Source organism: Myxine glutinosa, chromosome 8 (genome assembly GCF_964187855.1).
Source record: "Myxine glutinosa chromosome 8, kmMyxGlut1.1, whole genome shotgun sequence".
NCBI lineage: Eukaryota > Metazoa > Chordata > Myxini > Myxiniformes > Myxinidae > Myxine > Myxine glutinosa.
Genome location: NC_136268.1, coordinates 121,886,473 through 121,907,299, shown reverse-complemented (window position 1 = coordinate 121,907,299; position 20,827 = coordinate 121,886,473). Strand labels below are relative to the sequence as shown.

The window sequence follows — 20,827 nt, the reverse complement described above, 5'->3', positions numbered from 1 at the left end:
GCAGAGCAGGCTCGTCCCTCGCCGTCCGCACCCCCCATCGTCGGCTTACACTACCCTAGCCCTTCCTTGTATTTACAAATTCGTCTCTACGTCTGGTCTCCAATATCCCCCTCTAATTCAAATTCGTCTCCCAATCCCTCCCAGGAAAGAAGGAATGGAACAAACACAATGTCACTCTACGTCGTGATGCGTCTTTACCACTCAAACAGTTTACAAAGCCTTGGTGTGGAGCTTCGTCCTCCTTGGTGAATGGATGTGGATGGTGCGAAGGGATTTCTCTCATCAAAACTTAATTTTGTTTTGTCAAAACATAAACATAAACATAAACAAAACATAAACATAAACAAAAACATAAAACATAAACTTAATCTCATCAAAACATAAACGTCCTCACCCCGGCTTGGTTAGCCGCCATCGAACATGTGCTCCGACGGGGTTACCACGTAGGGGCTCGCTGTCAGCTCCTCGTCAAACATCCTTCCGACTCTGTGCCTTTGCCTCTTTAAACTATGTGGTTCTAAAAACCCGAATTCACCAAACTCTCCTCCTTTGGTATCCATGGAAATCTCCACGCATGGCTGGCGGACTTCCTCTCTAGTCGTCGTCAACATGTGGCCCTGAATGGGTTTCTCTCATCTCCTCTTCCTGTTCAGGCTGGAGTTCCCCAAGGCAGTGTTCTGGGCCCCGTGCTTTTTCTGGTCTTCATCAATGATCTCTCTGACTCTCTCGAAAATCCTCTCTATCTCTTTGCTGATGACTCCACTCTCTGCCGCTCCATTCCTCTTCCCTCAGATCGGCAGTCTGCTGCCTCCTCACTCTCTGAAGACCTGGACAAAATCACAGACTGGTCAAACAAGTGGAACATGTCTTTCAATCCTGACAAATCTCACACTCTTACTATGTCTCTCCGAAAAGATCGACTGGACAACCCTCCCATCTACTTTCTCAACAATCCTCTCCAAGAAGTTCTGTCGCTCAAGATTTTGGGTCTCACTATCTGCCATGATCTTTCTTGGGAAAACCACATTTCCAAGCTGGCCTCCAAAGCCAGTCGCCGACTGGGCATCCTCCGTCGTGCGAAGTCCTTCCTCGGCATACCTGAGCTCCTCACCACATACAAGGCTTTCATCCGCAGCTCAATGGAATACTGTTCTCCCCTATGGGCCGGTGCTCCTGCCTCACACCTAGCTCGGCTTCACGCTGTTGAAACCAAAGCTTTCAGAATTATTGGAATCTCCCGCGATGAAGCTATCTCTGAGGGCCTTTCACTCACTCACCGCAGGCAGGTAGGTGGTCTTTCTGTCTTCTACCGACTCCTCTCCGGCCTTGCACCCCCAGCTCTCTGTGCTCTGTCCCCCAAATATTCCTACAGGTCGCACAAGATCTGCCAGCAACCCTCTGATGGTTAAACTGCCGAAATCTCGGCTCTCTGCTCACCTTCACTCTTTCATTCCTCTTTTCTCCCGCCTCTGGAACAAACTCCCTCACTCCCTTCAATCCCACTCCTCCCTCCAGGTCTTTAAAACAGCTGTTCACCACCATCTCTTATCTTCCCCCATCCAAAACCTTGATCTTTTCTACCCCCACTAATTCACCCCAGATCCACCTTGTTTGAAATTCCAACTTCTTTCCTGGAAGTCCTGGCAGTGTCCATATGTTTTATACCTCTCCCACCGCCCCCTTCCCACGCCCCCCCCCCCCCCCCAAAGCCCTCGCCCTCTCTCAGATCTCTCGATGTCTCCATGTCCCTCGGTCCCTGCTCTCAAATGTTGTGTTTGTGTCCTTCCCCCTCTCTCCCCATCTTGTCTACCGCTCCCTATGTTATATGTTTTATGTGTCGGTTTGTCTTTCTGTGTGATTAATGTTCGCTCTTTCACGAGCCTCGACCTTGTATACAAAAAAAAATAAAAAAATAAAAAAAAATAAAAATAAAATAAATCCTAACTACTCTAGTAACATTAACTCATTTAAACTACCCAGGGGTTGTACCCTGCCAATCGGCCTCTTTAAACTATGTGGTTCTAAAAACCCGAATTCCCATTGACCACTCTGTGATGCCATCCGAATTTGGGTCCCTAGCGGGCAGAGTGCCGGCTTGGGATCCGAGGGTCCTGGGTTTCAATCCCGGTCGATCGCCGAATTAACGCCAGGGGGGTTGACTCAGCCTGTCATCCTTCCGAGGTCGGCAAATTGAGTACCAGCTTGCTGGGATGAATGATCACGGTGTGTACCCCGATTTAGAATAGGTACACCGTATCCCTGCGCATCGTAAGAGCGTGACCAAGGGTTGGCGTCAGGAAGGGCATCCGGCCATAAAAACATTGCCTCAAACAGGGAACCATGATCGTCATGGGGCCCGCAAGGCTAACCCCCGCTCTAGTGGGGAAAATGGCCTTAAAACGATAATTCATTCATTTTTTTTTCCCCCAATTTTTCACTCTGTGCCTTTGCACAATTTCGGGGCTGGGTCGTGTGGCTCCACTAGCAGGTCTACCTACCTGCGCACCTCCGCCACTGAAGTCGCCACCCGAGCTTACCTGCTCCTGCGACTACCTAAACTGGGGAAGGCCCCTCCTGGCACTTTAACCCCTGATACCCACCTTGGCATTGGGCAACCCGGGTCCTTCCTTTCGATCCTCGGGCCCCACTCAACAACTCACAACTACCCTAAGTGGCTCCCAGAGCCTACCTGCGGCCTCACCTGGCTGACAAACTACCAGTGGCGGAGCGCCCAAATAACCATACGCACCAATTAAACCACATGCCCAGCCATTCACTGACTCATGCACCCAACAAAAACACTACTTTGCCACTACCTGCACCACAGGTGTCAATATCCATACAAATTTTGCCTATGCCCTCTACCTGGCTTTACACTTCCCCACCGGGCTTTCGCGAATGGGTTCCACTCTTCCCCCATTCAATCCTTCGCACCATGCATTCCGCACCTTTTATTCCACACCAAGCATTCCACACCAAATATTCTCACACACCATTTATCTCACACACCTTTTGTCTCGCACACCTTTTGTGCTCACACACCTCAAACACAATTCCATTGATTCCCAAACACCCAGTTCCGTTTATTCTCACACAAATCCTCAAACACACAGCATCATCGAACTAACTACTTCCCCTAACACTCGTGCTTCCTCGTCGTCCCATTACACTATGCACTCCCTTCGTCATTAACATCCACCTGAGCTACCTACGTCCCAACTATAGGTACAGTGTCACTACTTAAATCTCAGTCTCTACTGTCTGCTAATTCCCTACCATTATACTAGCCCTCCCTCGGCTAGCTTCGGTGCCCCAATCCCCATGGAGGTAACCATGGCTGGCACCCCCATGTGCCTCTCACTGCCATCCCCCTAAACTAATGCTCATGGGCCCTGGGCGTGTGAGGAATGGTGAAACTACCATTCCCCCACATAGGGTACACCGTCCTCATCAGGCCGCTACACTTGAGCCTCTCTGTGTGGAAATACGTCGTCACAGCTCGGCTTCGAAAGGCCGAGCGATCCATGCGGTTCGTTGGTTGCCTGTATGGGGTGTCCGTCCGGCATTTTCGATCCAGGGAGGAGGTATTGATGGGCCAAGATTCAGAGCTCCATCCCTGCGCGGGGCCTCGCAGTCCCACACACGGTGACCCAACCGCCCACAGTCGGAGCACCGCATCCGCCAAGGTGCGCGGTTCCGAAATCTCCTACCTCCCCTTGAACCTCGTCGATGGCCTTTGCCGCCACAGTGCGGCACCAGCCATGCAGTGCGGGGGCCGGCACGGGTCGTGCACGACGGTCCTTGTGAAACCACCGCGGCATCGATCCCCGCCGGTCCCTGCTGCACACAACTCACCGGGGGCTCACATCGGCTATCTGTCCCGCTAAACGCTACCCCGGTCGGTGTCGATGCTTGAGCCACGTCCTCACACCTCGCGACCCACTCCGCACTCGCACACCCAGGCATCCCCGCACCTCCCATACACTCCGCTAACGCACACTCTCCTTCCACGTCCTCTGGTGTGCATTCTCCCTCACACTCCGTACACGTAGCCGCACACCTAGGCGCGCTCACGCCTCTCACACACTTCAGTCCTCACTCTTCTTCTACGCACTCTTCAACCGCACAACCAGGTGCACACGCACCTTTCACACACTTCATTATCGCACACCCTCGCGCACACCCTGGCGCACACTCTTCCGTTACACACTCCGTAACACCCCCGGGTGTGCACTCCTGCACACACTCTGCAACACACTCTCCCCGTTACACAGTCTGTAACACCCACGGGTGTGCACTCTCCTGTTACACACCCAATCCTCGCACACTTTTTCTCCACGCACTCTTCTCGTGCACATTCCGTCATACACTTTTCTCGGTCACACTTCGGCGCACACTCTCTCTCATACTTCATGCTATTCGCTCTCGTACACTGCACAATGGACCTTCCACGACCGCCCCTGGTTTAGTCTCTGTCCCAAGCGCGTCAAAAACCCTTTCGCGCCAAAAACCTTCGCGCCATTATTTCTACTCACCTTGGGGACCTCCTTTTCCACCAGCACCTACAAACTTTTTATTTCGTAAGCAAGTACAGCATCACGGTGTGAATACGAACTTTGTACATATTCCATTACCTTCTCCCGTGATTTAAATCCTAATTCTGCCGTCTCTTCGGCCCCAATTGTTTCTTAAATTTGAATTATTTCTTCAACGACCGCAGGCGCGCATAAAATTTCTGTCCAATTCGGCGACCGTCGGCTTTTCTACACCCCGCGTTGCGATTTCTATAGCCCCCGTCAACTTGGCTGTGCCTCGCTCAAGCGCGCTCCCCACGCGCTCTTCACACCGCGTCACCTCGTCACGCCCCATTGCGACCTCTTCGCTCAAATGCGCCTAATGTCCTCCCCCGTGGTGTCCATGTCGCACCTGGATTCCTCCTTTATCTTTTTCATGTCACACCTCCATTTTTCCATTTCCCTTCTTTGTTTATCCCACATTTCCACCCCCATTGCGTCCATTTTTGCATTCATCTGGATTAGAAATAGTTTAATGTCAAACCCGGTTTGCACAGCGGGGCTCGGCTGCCGCCGCCACGTGCGAGGCGCTGCCATTTCCTTTGCCAGCTGCTGCACCCTCTTCAGCCTCCACGACCAACTGTCTCTCCTGGCCTTGGGTCATAAATTTCTCGTTTTCTACCCCAAACGGCATTCGACCGCCTTAGCTAGCCATGGTACGAATATAAATTTGATTCTTAATTTTAAATTTCGTCCGCTCGTAATTTCGAGTGCGTGAAGCGCACTCCCGGTCCAATCCCACTCCCGGACACTAAATGTTACGGTTTCCGCGCGCGACCCTCCTGCCCTTACCAGGGGGAGATTAAGCCCCTTGTTCTTTTTGGGTCGGCGCAACCGAGACTTGAAACGCCCCTTCCGGGCAAACGCAAGGTAGGGTTTCGGGACAATTCTCGCACGTACCGAAATACATGCGCCACCGCGGAAGCGGGAATCAAGCATCGCACGAACCACGCGTAATTTGGGTACGTCCGAGCGGATGACGTACCACGTGGTCCGTGCAGATCTCTGGTATTGGAACCCGATTAGAGCTGTTTTTATTCGTACCACGCTTAGTCAATGATGGAAAACACAAAAGCGGTAGAATCAAAGGAAGAACACAGGTTTAATTATTATTTACACTATTATGTACAAGGATCGGTAGAAAGCAGAGACACAGAGCAGTCGTATACAGTCTTAAGTTAACCCCAGACACGGGCCCGATCACACTCACAGGGGGAAATGATGGTAGGATGATGTTCACGCGCTGACTTGGTCGTCCAGGAATGGCTCTGCCCGGCGTGGCTCTCCCCGGTCACAGCACGTCCGTCGATGAAGGCAAGCAGGCGGCGGAAGGGATCCTTGCAGCGCGTCTCCCGAACAAAAGGCAGAGCAGGCAGGCGGGAGGGAAATGTACGCGTCTCTCGCCAGGTTTGGCGGTTTTCCACAGCGCGATTAATTACCGGCGCGCTCTCACTCGCGTAACCCAATAGAGGCTCTGCCTCAAGCTCAACCGAGCGCTTAATTTGTAAGAGCGCTTTATAACTCGGTTCATGCGCGTCTTCTCTCTGAGCTCGTTCAACAAGCGCCTCTCCGCAAAACTCAACTCTCACAAGTGCCTCTCCCACCATAACTTGGTTCAGCTCACCTCTCGCAGAACTGTCGTGGTGGCTTCGCGCAACGGGTTATATTGTGAACCCCATTAGCTCTCTCGAATGTTCTTACCACGCCTTGTGACGCAGTGCCGCAGAAACTCCCTTCGAGCCCTGATTGGCGGCTCGCTCTTACCGTTTGCTTCTCCTCCGCCCTCCTTTGGTCTTGCCTCGATTTGCCAGCCTGCCTCGTGTTAATTTGCGCCAAAAAGACAAAGGCAGCACAAGGCAGCATAAGGAAATGAAAGGACCTAACTCTCATTATTCTAATCAACGGAAGACTAACGCAGGAAAAGGACTGTTTACACATACTAAGAAATAACTGAACTATCGAGAGGCTACGTGTTGTTGTGTGACTAACTATGAGGGGGAAAATTAACCATTATTAGTACAAACTCAAAACCGCAACAATATATATATATATATATATATATATATATATATATATATATATATATATATATATATATATATATATATATACTAGCAGAAGTACCCGGCATTGCGGGCGGGGGAGGGGAGGGGAGAGGGGAGGGGAGGGGAAGGGGAAGGGGAGGGGAGGGGAACGGGGGGGGGAGGGGCGGAGGGGGGGGGGAGGAGGGGGGGAGGGGAGAAGAGGGGGGAGGGGAGAAGAGGGGGGAGGGGAGAAGAGGGGGGAGGGGAGGGGGGAAGGGAGAAGAAGGGGGGAGGGGAGGAGAGGGGGGGAGGGGGAGGGTGATGGGGGAGGAGGAGGGGGAGGGGAGGGGGAGGGGGAAGGGGAGGGAGGGGGGAAGGGGAGTGGAGGGGGAGGGGAGGGGGGAGGAGAGAAGAGGGGGGGAGCGGAGAAGAGGGGGGAGGGGAGAAGAGGGGGGGAGGGGAGAAGAGGGGGGAGGAGAGAAGAGGGGGAGGGGAGGGGTGAGAGAGAAGAGGGGGAGGGAGGAGAAGGGGGAGGGGAGGAGAGGGGGGAGGGGAGGAGAGGGGGGAGGGGGAGGGGGGAGGAGAGAAGAGGGGGAGGGGAGGGGGGAGGGGAAGAGAAGGGGGAGGGGAGGGGGAGGGGAGGAGAAGGGGGGAGGGGAGGAGAGGAGGGAGAGGGAGGGGGGAGGGAGGGAGGGGGAATGGGGAGGGGGGAGGGGGGAGGGAGGAGGAGGAGGGGGAGGGGAGGGGGAGGAGGGAGGGGAGGGGAACGGGGGGAGGGAGGAGGGGGAACGGGGGGGGGAGGGGAGGAGAGGGGAACGGGGGGGGGGGAGGGGAGGGAGAGGGGGGAGGGGAGAAGAGGGGGGGGAAGTACCCGGCATTCCGTGTATAAATGTGAGGGAGAAGAGGGGGGAGGGGAGGGGAGGGGGGAAGGGGAGGAGAGGGGGGAGGGGGGAGGGGAGGAGAGGGGGAGGGGGAGGGGAGGGGGGAGGGGAGGGGAGAGGGAGGGGGAGGGGGGGTGGGAGGGGGGAGGGGGGAGGGGGAGTGGGAGGGGGGAGAGGGGAGGGGGGAGGGGGAGTGGGAGGGGGAAGAGGAGGGGGAGGGGAACGGGGGGAGGGGAGGAGAGGTGATTGGCTAACTCGAACTCGAGAGAGCCATAATGCGCAACGTTATGGCAAAAAATATGGATCTAAAGATGAAAGGGAAAAAAACCTATGTGGTGAGAATGGCAATATTCCTCGCTGAAATGTGAAAAAACGGAATCGCTTTTCGCTCTGAAATACGTGCGAACGCGTAACTGAGTTAATGGCGGCAAGGAACATCACGTGATCGCTCTGAGCGAATCAGCGCGCTGCTCTGCCATTCCGGTCATAATATTCCTCGCTGAAATGCGCTGAGGTAAAAATATGGTTTAAAAATATTATGAAATAAATTTTTAGGTCGCCCATGTTCTTCCCAGGCTCAATGGCCATGTTTGTGCCAAATATCAAGTATGTGAGCCTCTCCGTTTAGGAGTCTACCAGTAACATTACACACACACACACAAACTGTGTTTTATATATATATATAGACAGATAGATAGATAGATAGATAGATAGATAGATATATATATATATATATATATATATATATATATATATATATATATATATATATATATATATATATATATATATAATATATATATATATAAATATATATATATATATATATATATATATATATATATATATATATATATATATATATATATATATATATATATATATATATATGTATGTAGGAGTTGTGGATGACGAGAAGACGAGACACTTCTCAGCTGTTCAAAGCTCCTTTATTCCAACAGAAATAACTCGCGACTGGAACTCATCCATCTTTTATAACGCAAAATCACTCTTCGGGGGGCGTGGCTCCAACAACCGCGCGCACGCCACGCCCACACCATCAAAAGCCCCCACTGGTCCCGTGCCTGTGGATTTTGTCCCAATGTGGTAACCCCCACATGCGCCCCCCCCCCAGAATTCACTCGCACAGGCAATGTCAGTTTTTGGGGGGCCTTAACCACCCGGCCGAAATGACTCATGACCCGAGCAGGGACTGTTAGCGGCTTGGCGGTGGGCGGGCCAACCGGGGACTTAGCCGACGGGGGACGGCCCCGCCGTGGGGATTGAGCCAACTGAGGGGGCTGGTGTCGGTCCAAGTGAGCCGGCTTGAGGCGGTCCACCGAAAGGTGGTCCGGTTTGCCGTCGATGTCGACAACGAAGGACTTGTCCCCGGCCTCCAGAACGCGGAAAGGTCCGTCGTAAGGCGGCCGAAGCGACCCCCGGTGTGCGTCATGGCGAACAAAGACGTACTCCGCTATACGTAGATCCGGCGGGACGTGGACCTGAGTCAAACCATGTTGAGATGTGGGTACCGGTGCAAACCTCGGCATTCTCCCGGAGAACCGACCGCTGACGGGCAGCGGACCAGGGGCTTGGGGCGTCAGGCATGAACTCCCCAGGAACCCGCAGCGGCTGGCCGTAGACGAGCTCCGCGGATGAGGACTGGAGGTCTTCCTTCGGGGCTGTCCTGAGGCCCAACATGACCCACGGGAGTCTGTCGACCCAACTGTCATCCCGGAGGCTGGCCCTAAGAGCAGCTTTCATAGAGCGATGGAACCTCTCACACAATCCATTAGCCTGGGGATGATATGCAGTGGTGCGATGGAGCTTTACTCCCAACCCCTGGGCAACCGCACCCCAGAGCTCTGAAGTGAACTGGGACCCCCTGTCTGAAGAGATGTCCGAGGGGGCGCCAAAACGGGCATCCCAAGTGCCGATGAACGCCCGGGCCACATCGGCGGATGTTGTTGATGTGAGCGGGATGACCTCTGGCCACCTGGTGGTCCCATCAACCATCGTGATGAGGTGGGTGAATTCCCGCGAGGGGGGGAGGGGCCCTACCAGGTCCACGTTAACATGATCAAAGCGTCGCTCGGGCACTGTGAATAGCGCCAATGGGGACTGGGTATGGTGATGCACCTTCGAGCGTTGGCACTCGATGCAGGTGTTGGCCCAATCGCGCACATCTTTCCTGAGCCCATGCCAAACGAACTTCGCTGCCACCAACTTTTGCGATGCCTTACTGCCCGGGTGAGAAAGACCGTGGACGGCATCGAACACCAGCCATCTACAGCTGGTGGGAACGACGAGGCAAGGCTGTCCCAAAGATACATCGCACAGTAGCGTGGTGCCTGTGTCCTTGAACGGCATATCAGATAGTCGAAGCCCCGTGACGGCCGCCCTGCAGGCCTGGACATTCGGGTCGGAGATCTGATCAGCCGGCATGCGGGCGTAGTCGATGCCAAGGTGAACCGTGCCAGCTATGGACCGGGGGAGACAATCGGCGACCGTATTATCCACCGAGTCGGTGTCCGAAATGAACAACAAACTTCCTGGATGGCCGACGCTCATGGCAGTTAACGAGTGCCGGCCATCCCGTTTCCCGACTCGCTGAAGCTGCAGGGTGGCCGGCATGCTTTGGCCTTGGAAGCAAACCTGGTGTGGGAAAAGCACAAGCCTGGGGCCTTCCGCCGATGGGCCGTAATGGCGGCCGCGACGGTGTCCGCCAGCGGCGCAGGCTCGACGGGGCCGGGGTCCCATGGAGCCGCACTACATTGCTTTCTTGTCTGCGGACTTGTCTTGTCTGCAGAGAAAAACTTGTCTGCTTCCCTGGCCAGAGCGCGGAAATCCTTAACAGACGAGTTGGCCAGGGCTGTCCGTACCCGACCTGGCAGCTGTTGCAGGAACAGTTCTTTGAAGAGGAAACATGGTCGGTGGCTGCCCAGGAGAGACAACATGTGGTCCATAAGCTCCGAAGGCTTGGAGTCGCCCAGCCCGGGTAGAGAAAGTAGTTCGCAAGCGCGCTCGGCCTCAGTGAGCTCGAAGGTTACGAGCAGCAGTGCCTTTAACGTCTCGTACTTGCGGTCCTTCGGAGGATCCCGGAGAAGGCTCACCACTCTGGTCGCAGTGGAGCAGCTGAGTGCAGACACGACATAATAATACTTCGTGTCGTCAGCAGAAATGCTCCGAATGGCGAATGTGGTTCAGCTTGTGCGAACCAAACAGCCGCTTGTCGTTCCCAAAACTCCGGCAGTTTAATCAAAACTGCACTTGTCGCCATGTTTGTTTGAAGCTCTTTCTGATCTTTCTGAACTTCTTTTTGAAGTTCTGATCCTGCCCAACAAAGACAAAAAGATCCTGCCCAGGTCTTGGTTTTTCTCTTCCGAAATTGTTATTTATCATTTATTTATTTTCTTTCTCATCTGGGCATGCTGAATGGAGAAGGTGGATCAGACTCGGCAATGGTTGCTGGAGTGAGATGTGCATGGAAGAAGTTTCGGGAACTGAGTGGCATGCTGACGAGGAGGGGAGTGTCGTTGAAGCTGAAGGGAAAGGTGTGTGCTGCATGTGTGAGAAGTATTCTGATTTATGGAAGCGAGACATGGGTAATGAACGTAGAGCAGCAACGAAGGCTGGAAAGGGTGGAAATGTGAATAGTTCGGTGGATGTGCAGAGTATCGTTGAGAGAGAGGAAGACAAATGATGAATTGCAAAAGATGATGGGAATAGAGCCTGTGATGGATGCTGTGAAGAGGAACAGGTTGAGATGGTTTGGTCATGTTTCTGTCACTTTTTATATACTTTGTTTGTCTGTTTGATTTGTTTGTGTGATCAATGTTAGCTCTTTCACGAGCCTCGATTCTGTATCCAAAAAAAGCTCAGAAAACGTCCGAGAGCAAGACGGGGTCACGAATGTAGGAGTTGCGGATGACGAGAGGACGACACACTTCTCAGCTGTTCAAAGCTCCTTTATTCCAACAGAACTAACTCGCAACCGGAACTCATACATCTTTTATAACGCAAAATCACTCTTCGGGGGGCGTGGCTCCAACAACCACGCCACGCCCACACCATCAAAAGCCCCACTGGTCCCGTGCCTGTGGATTATGTCCCAATGGGGTAACCCCCACATATATACATACATACATACATACATACATACATACATACATATATATATATATATACGAGGTGTGTTCAAAAAGTATGCGACCTTAATTTGTCGTGCGTAAACAAATGAAGCTCGGGAGGCGTTGATTGATGCACGTATGTAGGCGATCCTAATGCGCACGCGTGAATTTTTTCCCACCTGAAGAAGCTGTCATTCGACGGCAGACCGCCGATGAGTGAGGAAGTGTAAGTGAGCGCCGTCGGATTTTCGTTTTTGACAAAATGACGGAAAAACTTGAACAACGCTACTGCATCAAATTTTGTGTAAAGCTTGGCGATTCCAAAGTGGAAACGATCCGCAAGATTCAACAGGCCTTCGGGGACGAAGCAATGAGCACCACACAGATAAAGGAGTGGTACAACCGCTTCAAAGATGGCCGCACATCAGTGGAGAGTGAAGCACGTTCGGGTAGGCCCTCAACATCCCGAAATGAGATCGTCATTGACCAATTGAGGACCCTGGTGATGCAGGATCGTCGAATCACGATCAGAGAACTTGCAGACGAGGTGGGCGTCAGCATTGGATCCGTTCATTCCATTATGAAGGAGGTTTTTGGGCTTCAGGAGAATCTCAGCTAAGTTCGTACCAAAGCTGCTAACGATTGAGCAGAAGCATCTCCGTTTGGAGATCGCACAGGACATGCTGGAGACTGTGAACAGCGATCCCAGCTTCCTCAACACAGTGATCACTGGCGATGAGTCCTGGGTTTATGGGTACGACCCAGAAACCAAGTTGCAGTCATCACAATGGAAGCATCCAACATCCCCGAGGTCAAAAAAAGCAAGGCAGGTCCGCAGCAATGTCAAAGTCATGCTGACCGTCTTCTTCGACTCCAGTGGCGTGGTTCATCACGAGTACGCACCACACGGCACAACCATCACCAAGGAGTATTACCAAGAGGTTCTGCGTCGCCTTCGTGACGCTGTGCGATGCAAACGGCCGGACCTGTGGGCAGCGGGCAATTGGCAGCTCTATCACGATAACGCACCCGCCCATTCTTCACATTTGATAGAGTTTCTTGGCCAAACACAACACACCTGTGCTTCGTCAGGCTCCCTACTCTCCCGACATGGCTCCGTGTGAATTCTGGCTTTTCTCCAAGCTGAAAATGCCCCTGAAAGGGACCAGATTTCAGTCCAGAGAAGACATCATGCGGATTGCGACGGACCAGCTGCGCGCCATCCCAAAAGAGGCGTTCCAGCGCTGCTTCCGACAGTGGCAGAACCGTTGGGAGAAGTGTGTGGCAGCCCAAGGGGACTACTTTGAAGGAGATTAGTGTAAGTTTGTTGTATCTGGATACGAGTATTTTTTATGAACAAAGGTCGGATACTTTTTGAACACACCTCGTGTGTGTGTGTATATATATATATCATCTCATACATCTTTTATAACGCAAAATCACTCTTCGGGGGGCGTGGCTCCAACAACCACGCCACGCCCACACCATCAAAAGCCCCACTTTCTATATCTGCAGAAGATATATATATATATCTTCTATATCTACAGTCATGTGAAAAAGTAAGTACACCCCATGTAAAGTTTAGACTTTTTCAACATATTTCAACATACAGCTATTTGATCTTCATTTCAACAATACTGATAGATAAAGGTGATATAATATAACAAATATCATGAAACATTTACATTTTGTAGTCCATTGTATAATTTAAATAAACATAAATGCAAATTTCGCATGTGGAAAAAGTAAGTACACCCTTGGCTCTAATAGGTGGTATTGCCCCCTTTGGCAGAAACAACCTCAAGTCAGCGTTTCTTATAACTGTCTACCAGTCTCTGACATCGACTGGGAGAAATTTTTGCCCACTCCTCCATGCAGAATTCTTTCAGCTGTGCGATGTTTGAGGGGTTTCTTGCATGCACAGCTCGTTTCAAATCCCCCCACAACATCCTGAAGGGATTTAGATCCGGGCTTTGACTTGGCCATTCCAGAACCCTCCATTTCTTTCTTTTCAGGCATTCGTTGATGGATTTACTGGTATGTTTAGGGTCATTGTCATGTTGCAAGGTCCACCTTCGGTTGAGCTTCAACTTACTGACAGATGGCCTCACATTATCCTCAAGCACACTCTGGTACAATGAAGAATTAATAGTGGCTTATATGATGGTGAGCTGCCCAGGCCATGATGCAGCAAAGCTGCCCCAAACCATAATATTTCCACCACCATGCTTTACAGTTGGTATCAGGTTCTTGTGGTCAAATGCTGTCTTTGGTTTTCGCCAAACATGTCTTCTGGTACTGTGGCCAAATAGCTCCACTTTTGACTCATCTGTCCAGAGCACATTGTTCCAGAAGTGCTGGTCTTTCCCGAGGTGTTCATTGACAAACTTTAGTCTTGCCCTAATGTTCTATCTGGACAGCAAAGGTTTCCTCCTGGCACACCTCCCATGTAGATCAAATTTGTGCAGCCTCTTTCTAATGGTAGACTCGTGCACTTTGACATCAACAGTGGCAAGAGCTACCTGTCGGTCCCGTGATGACATTCTCTGGGGTTCTCAGAGACTTCTTTCAGCATCTTGCGGTCTGCTCTCGGGCTGAACTTGCTGGGGCGGTGTTACGGGGTCCCCCCCCTTACCTCTGGTCTCGGTAGACCTCCGAACACCGAGAGGGTCCCCGGCAGAAAGATGTGTTATCCTTGGTTGAAATCAAGCAAATAATGAAATCCTCAATGGAACCAGCAAATGAAACAGTCAAATCAATAATGCAACCACACCAAGTTATGAACAAACAATAATATATTATAAATCACACAAAAAGAGCCATACAACAATGGGGGCAATCACCCCTACTATCAAATCTTACGACGGTAACCTTATCAAGCCCCTTAACCCCAAACTCACGGCACCTCCCCAATGTCTCTGCACCCCTCCAAGGCGAAGTCCCAATGTCTCTGTGCGCTCCTGCGATCGGGGAGTCAAGGCCCGATCAAAGTCAATTGAGGCGTAGGCGATCGAGGCGACCCCGAGGTCACGTTGTTCAGCACCCAGCAATATAGCAGTGGAAAGGAACCTCACAAAGACGCGCTCCGACGTACACGTTTGCGGTTCAATCCGCGAGCCTCCGTATAATTCTCAAGCGCCCTTTCTTGCACAGCCGTCCCCGGCAAACCACCGGGGAATAATGCCCAGCCGACATGACCAGAACCAGTTCACTGCAGGTTGCTCGCGTGGCGAAGATGGCGGACGGCTTTCACTCAAACCCGGGCTTTGAGGCAAGGATCCTCCGGAACCTCAATGAGGATACCCAACGACACAGGCTCCACGCACTCCGGCGATATCCCTTATCACCCGAACTTCCCTTCAAGGACGCAAAGTTCACTCGCATTGCACATCGACAACTCGGTCCGGAGCTTCCACAACCACGTCTCCTCCCGATCTCCTACCGCCTCTTCTTCCTCGCTCCACCTCTTCCGGTCACGATCCGGATTTCCGGCCACATTTTTACCAGGAGCGCTTTTAAATCTTTTAACTATAATAACCCTTTCCCTTCAACCACAATCACCAGAATACTTAGAACCAACAACAATAATCATAACAACAATCATTAGGGCCGAATCTGGAACACTTCTCCCCCTCAAGAAAGAAAGTTTGAACACAGCGAAAACTTTCTTTGCATGCCCTCTTTAAACAAGCAAAAGTAAATTCACAACCCAAATCAGCAATCCCCGTGGGCAACAATATTCAACCTTCCCCAAAAATAAAGTAACAAAATTTTACACAATCCCCAGAGCTTTCCAAAGTTAATTCCCTCTGGACCAAGCGTCAACAACGACATTGTCCCTGCCCCTCTGATTTTTACTTCTAGTTTCTCTTGAATGAAGGTTAAGGGGTTGTGATCAAAAACCCAAAGGCCAGCAAATCTATAGCACTTTCCCCGGGAGGCCGAGCTGAAAGCCAGGTTCCATGGTGGTTGGGTGGTGAGGCCTGGAAGTATTCACAACATGGACGCCTTTAGGAATGTGGCGTTCACGGTTAGTCCGTGTAGGAATCTTGGCTCGGCGGCTCCGCAGCATTCAGTGCTTCAACTTTTCCAGACTCCTAATAATTACGGTGGGACCACTTGTCACAGTAGTCACCTGACTGGCGGTCTCCTTCTCGACCACTGCTCTGATAATCCTTCCTTCGGGAGCTGTCATAACTCTGGAAGCCTCCATAATAACATCGTCTGCGGCCACCACCACTACTACTCCGTGGTCCTCCTCTGTAGCCCCCTCGACCCCTAGGAAATGCCTTCCCTACTGTGATGGTCCTACCCTCCAACTCCTTGCTATTCAGATCCTTTTCTGCCTCTCTGGCGTCCTTTGAGTTTTCAAACGTGACAAAGCCAAACCCTCTTGACTTTCGTGTCTCCCTGTCTTTTATCAGCATCACTTCCAAAAGCAGTCCATAGTTGCTGAAGGCAGACTCCAAAACATCTTCCTTTGTTTTGAAGTTCAGTCCACCTACAAATAACTTGCTAAACTTGTCGCCATCCCTAACTGGTGTGGTGTTATTTTCCCTACTGGGCTTTTTAACAACCATCGGGTTACCATAAACTTGACCACCGGCCAAATCATTCCCAATAACAACCGATACTCCCTCTACAGGAAGCGTGGCTTGTAAACCGACGGTGACCGGTCCTGACACCAAATCGGACTCTAAATGGATGACATGAAGTGGAGCACTAACACAGCCACCAATCCCCTGTAAACGAACACTATCCCCAGTTGCCGTCTCCTCGGACCATGGCAAGATGCCTTCAAGCATTAAAGATTGATGTGCTCCTGTGTCCCTCAATATCCTAACCGGTCTCCGGTTAGTCGAGGCTCCACCCAGTGACACAAACCCCTCGGAAATAAATGATTGGTAACCCTTTTGAGGGCGATTTCTCACAATGGCCATCGCATTTGGAGTCATACTAGTCGAAATCCACTCCTGATTTTCCTTTCCCAGAGCATAACAGTTGGACATCCAGTGTCCAGGTTTATGGCAAAAGGTGCAAGTAGGCCCGGAGGAGAACCTCGTGGTCTGCCAAGGCATGGGGGCGGCGGTCTGCCTCGAGCCCCCTGGACGATAGGTCTGTCTTGGAACCGCAGTCTTCTGATTTCTAGAAGTCGTGGTTTCAAAGTGGACCTCATTTTCATCCCGAGGCCGCCGCCATGGATTTTCATTCTCCGCCCCTGATGTACCATAGCTCCCCTGGCTAGGTCTGGGCGAGAAGTTCGGTTTGTGGAACCCCATCCTGTGTGTTAAGGCATAGTCATCTGCCATGGTGGCTGCTTCATACAGCTTTGGTACTTTCCTTTCCTCCAGATGAACTTTAATGTCCTCGTGGACACACTGTTGGAATTCCTCCACCAGGATCAATTGTCGCAATAGTTCGAAGTCTTTCCCAACTCCTTTTGAATCACACCACCTATCAAACATGGTTTCCTTCACTCTGGCAAATTCCACATGGGTCTCACTCTATCTCCTCCTGGCATTCCGGAATTTTTGCCGGTAAGCTTCCGGGACCAATTCATAGGCTTTGAGAATGTGTTTCTTCAATACCTCGTAATCTGCACATTGGTCAATCGGTAAAGCCGAATAAATCTCTTGAGCTTTACCCACCAGAACACTTTGCACTAGTATGGACCAGTACTCCTCCGGCCAGTTTAACTGTCGAGCCACTTTCTCAAAGTGTGGAAAAAAACTTGGCTACCTCCTTTTCATTGAAGGGTGGAACCAGCCTCACATGTCTGCCAACATCCCAGGTGTTCTGACTAGGTGTCGAACCAGTCGGCATGGATGGTACCCCTTCCCGTTCTTTCCTTAAATCCAGCTCCTTGAGTTGAATTTCCTGCTGAAGCGCCATTTCACGTCCCGATTCCAGCGATTCTACTCATACCACGCTTAGTCAATGAGGAAAACACAAGAACGATCGAATGGAAGGAAGAACACAGGTTTAATTATTATTCCCATAAGTATGTACAATGATCGGTAGAAACAGAGACACAGAGCAGCACGGAATCAGTCTTATTCTTAAATCCCAGACTCAGGCCCGTTCACACTCACACAGGGAATTGCAGGCAGGATGATGTGCAGGCCAAACACGCCGACGTGGTCGTCCAGGAATGGCCCCGTCCGGCTCTCCACGGTCCCAGCACGTCCAGCACCTATCCTCCCTTTTTTCTATTGAAACAATGCCCCCACATTCGCTTTTCCAACTTTTTGCGGCATTTTCCAGGAATGTTATCCTCCGCAAATATCAGGGTCTGAGTGTATATATACATATGTATATACATTTGTATATACATATAGTATATGTATAGTGTCTCAAAAAGATGTATACACATTTTAAGAAAGAAAAACTACTCATTACACACTTCAGAAAAGGTCGATATTTGGTGTGATCAATGCAATAGATGTTGCAGTTTGGTGCCCTGCCGATTTCAGTCTCAGGAGCACATCACCCAACACATTTTTGTGGTGATCATGTGAGTTGCTGTAACACCATAGCAGAATTTTCCTCACCCGTTGATGACCAGGATCTCGCATATCATTGCTTGCACACATCTTGCACAGTACCGTACATCTCAAATTCCTCACAATTTTTTTTTTTTTGGAATTCATGATGGAGGTTTTACTCTACGTGCGGGCGTTGCACATCACGTGCTGCAAATTTCACTTCCGTGTGCCTTGCATTTATTGTTATTTTTTAAAAAAACACCTGTACACCGCCCTTGAGGCTCGGTATGCAAGCCACCGTCTGCAATTCCAATAGAAGAGCCATAATTTATCTTATGTAAAATGTTTTTCAAGTTTGTTTTATCCTCAAAAATAGACCATTGTGAACACACATTCATGTTAAAAAAAAACTGGCCTTTAAAACCTACCCTTGTGAAGGGGGACAGACATCTGTATAAACACAAACACACAAACTGACATTGTGTTTTATATGGTAGATAATTACATGTTTTTATAATAATAAAGAATATATACACAAAGAATTAAGTTAAGCACCCCCCCCGTTTTTTTACAACCTCGCACATTACAAGTTTGTTGTCGTCAAAACAGTGTAATATACCCATGATATTGCTATATTTTCTGGAGAAGTGATATTATGGTCACATAAAAACATAACAATCATGCCGTTTTCAATATTTTATTCTGAATAATTTAAGGTGAAATTTTTTGGGAATTTTAGGCATATTTTCACCTCAATTTAAGTATGGAGCTATAGGTCCATCACGGACAGTGTGGATGACGTTTATGTTTTCTAACGTACAGTCATTGTTCTGAGAAGACCTCTAGCGATCTTTGCGTCAATAACGTGTGTAGGACCCACGTGATCGGATCACTGACTCAACCCTACGTCTCATAGACCCTGTAAGCCGTCGTATGCGTTGCTGTGGCAGGTTGTTCCATTCCCGATGTAATGCACGTTCCAATTCATCCAGATTGGCTATTGGAGGGACCATCTTCGCAATTTGTCGTCCCAACATGTCCCAAACGTGCTCGAGGGGGTTCAACCTGCCACAGCAACGCATACGTCGGCTTACAGGGTCTATGAGACGTAGGGTTGAGTCAGTGATCCGATCACGTGGGTCCTACACACGTTATTGACGCAAAGATCGCTAGAGGTCTTCTCAGAACAATGACTGTACGTTAGAAAACATAAACGTCATCCACACTATCCGTGATGGACCTATAGCTCCATACTTAAATTGAGGTGCAAATATGCCTAAAATTCCCAAAAAATTTCACCTTAAATTCTTCAGAATAAAATATTGAAAACGGCATGATTGTTATGTTTTTATGTGACCATAATATCACTTCTCCAGAAAATATAGCAATATCATGGGTATATTACACTGTTTTGACGACAACAAACTTGTAATGTGCGAGGTTGTAAAAAAACGGGGGGGGTGCTTAACTTAATTCTTTGTGTATATGATAAGTAATATATGTGTATGATATCTATATATATATATATATATAAAAAATGTTTTTGTTTTTTTGTTTGTTTGTTTGTCTGCACAAGCTAATCTCCTGAACGGTGAAAGATAGGAGGAAACCTCTAATACAAAAAATGTCGGGACGGGCCCCGGGAAGGTTTTAGGCTAGGTGGGCGAGACCGATCGAGGCCCACCTCGGCCAGGCCGGGCCCATTTCGCAATTAAAAGCTGAGCTGAATTATAGTAGTCAATCTTCTACGGCCGCGAGTAAAAGCTGAATTATGGTAATATATTCATTCAAAAAGAACCAAAAATGTCGGGACGGGCCCCGGGAAGGTTATAGGCTAGGTAGCAAGGCAGGGCGAGGCCGCTTCGGCCGGGCTGGGCCCCTTTCGCAATTAAAAGCTGAGCTGAATTATAGTAGTCAATCGTCTACGGTCGCGAGTAAAAGCTGAATTATAGTAGTAAATTCATTCAAAAAGAATTTAAAATGTTGGGACGGGCCCCGGGAAGGTTATAGGCTAGGTGGCGATGCAGGGTGAGGCCGCTTCGGCTGGGCTAGGCCCATTTCACAATTAAAAGCTGAGCTGAATTATAGTAGTCAATCGTCTACGGCCACGAATAAAAGCTGAATTATAGTAGTAAATTCATTCAAAAAGAATTTAAAATGTTGGGGCGGGCCCCGGGAAGGTTATAGGTGAAGTGGCGAGGCGGGTCGAGGCCGCTTCGGCTTAGCTGGGCCCATTTCACAATTAAAAGCTGAGCTGAATTATAGTAGTCAATCTTCTTCGGCCGCAAGTAAAAGCTGAATTATAGTAGTAAATTCATTCAAAAAGAACCCGGGCAATGCCGGGTGCTTTCAGCTAGTATACAACAACAACAGGCATTTTGAGGCCATTTTCCCGACAAGAGCGGGGGTTAGCCTTGCGGTCCCCATGACAATCTTCTCCATTTAAGAGTATAATATAAATTAAACCTAAATTGATATATATCAGGAGGTCGGTGATGCTTGTCTTTAATCATAAAGCTTCTATTTATTATGTACGTTTGTACAAAGCACGGTTTGTTATTGCTTACACAATGTGTAAGCATCCCGCACTAGTATGTATATATGAGCTCCATCTAATGTACATTAAAATGGGGATATTTTGCACTATTACAGCGAGTAGATTTTTCAATCTCGATCGATCTCTGAATTTTTATTGTACGATTATATACAATATACTCAGGATTGAAATTCAAT

General features: G+C 49.8%; 1 protein-coding gene across 1 annotated transcript in view; it reads left to right on the top strand.

Annotated features, from left to right (window-relative positions):
• The window catches only part of LOC144893328 (ubiquitin carboxyl-terminal hydrolase 14-like), a 159,650-nt gene that overhangs the window by 77,022 nt on the left and 61,801 nt on the right, over window positions 1–20,827 (top strand). The window lies entirely within an intron of this gene.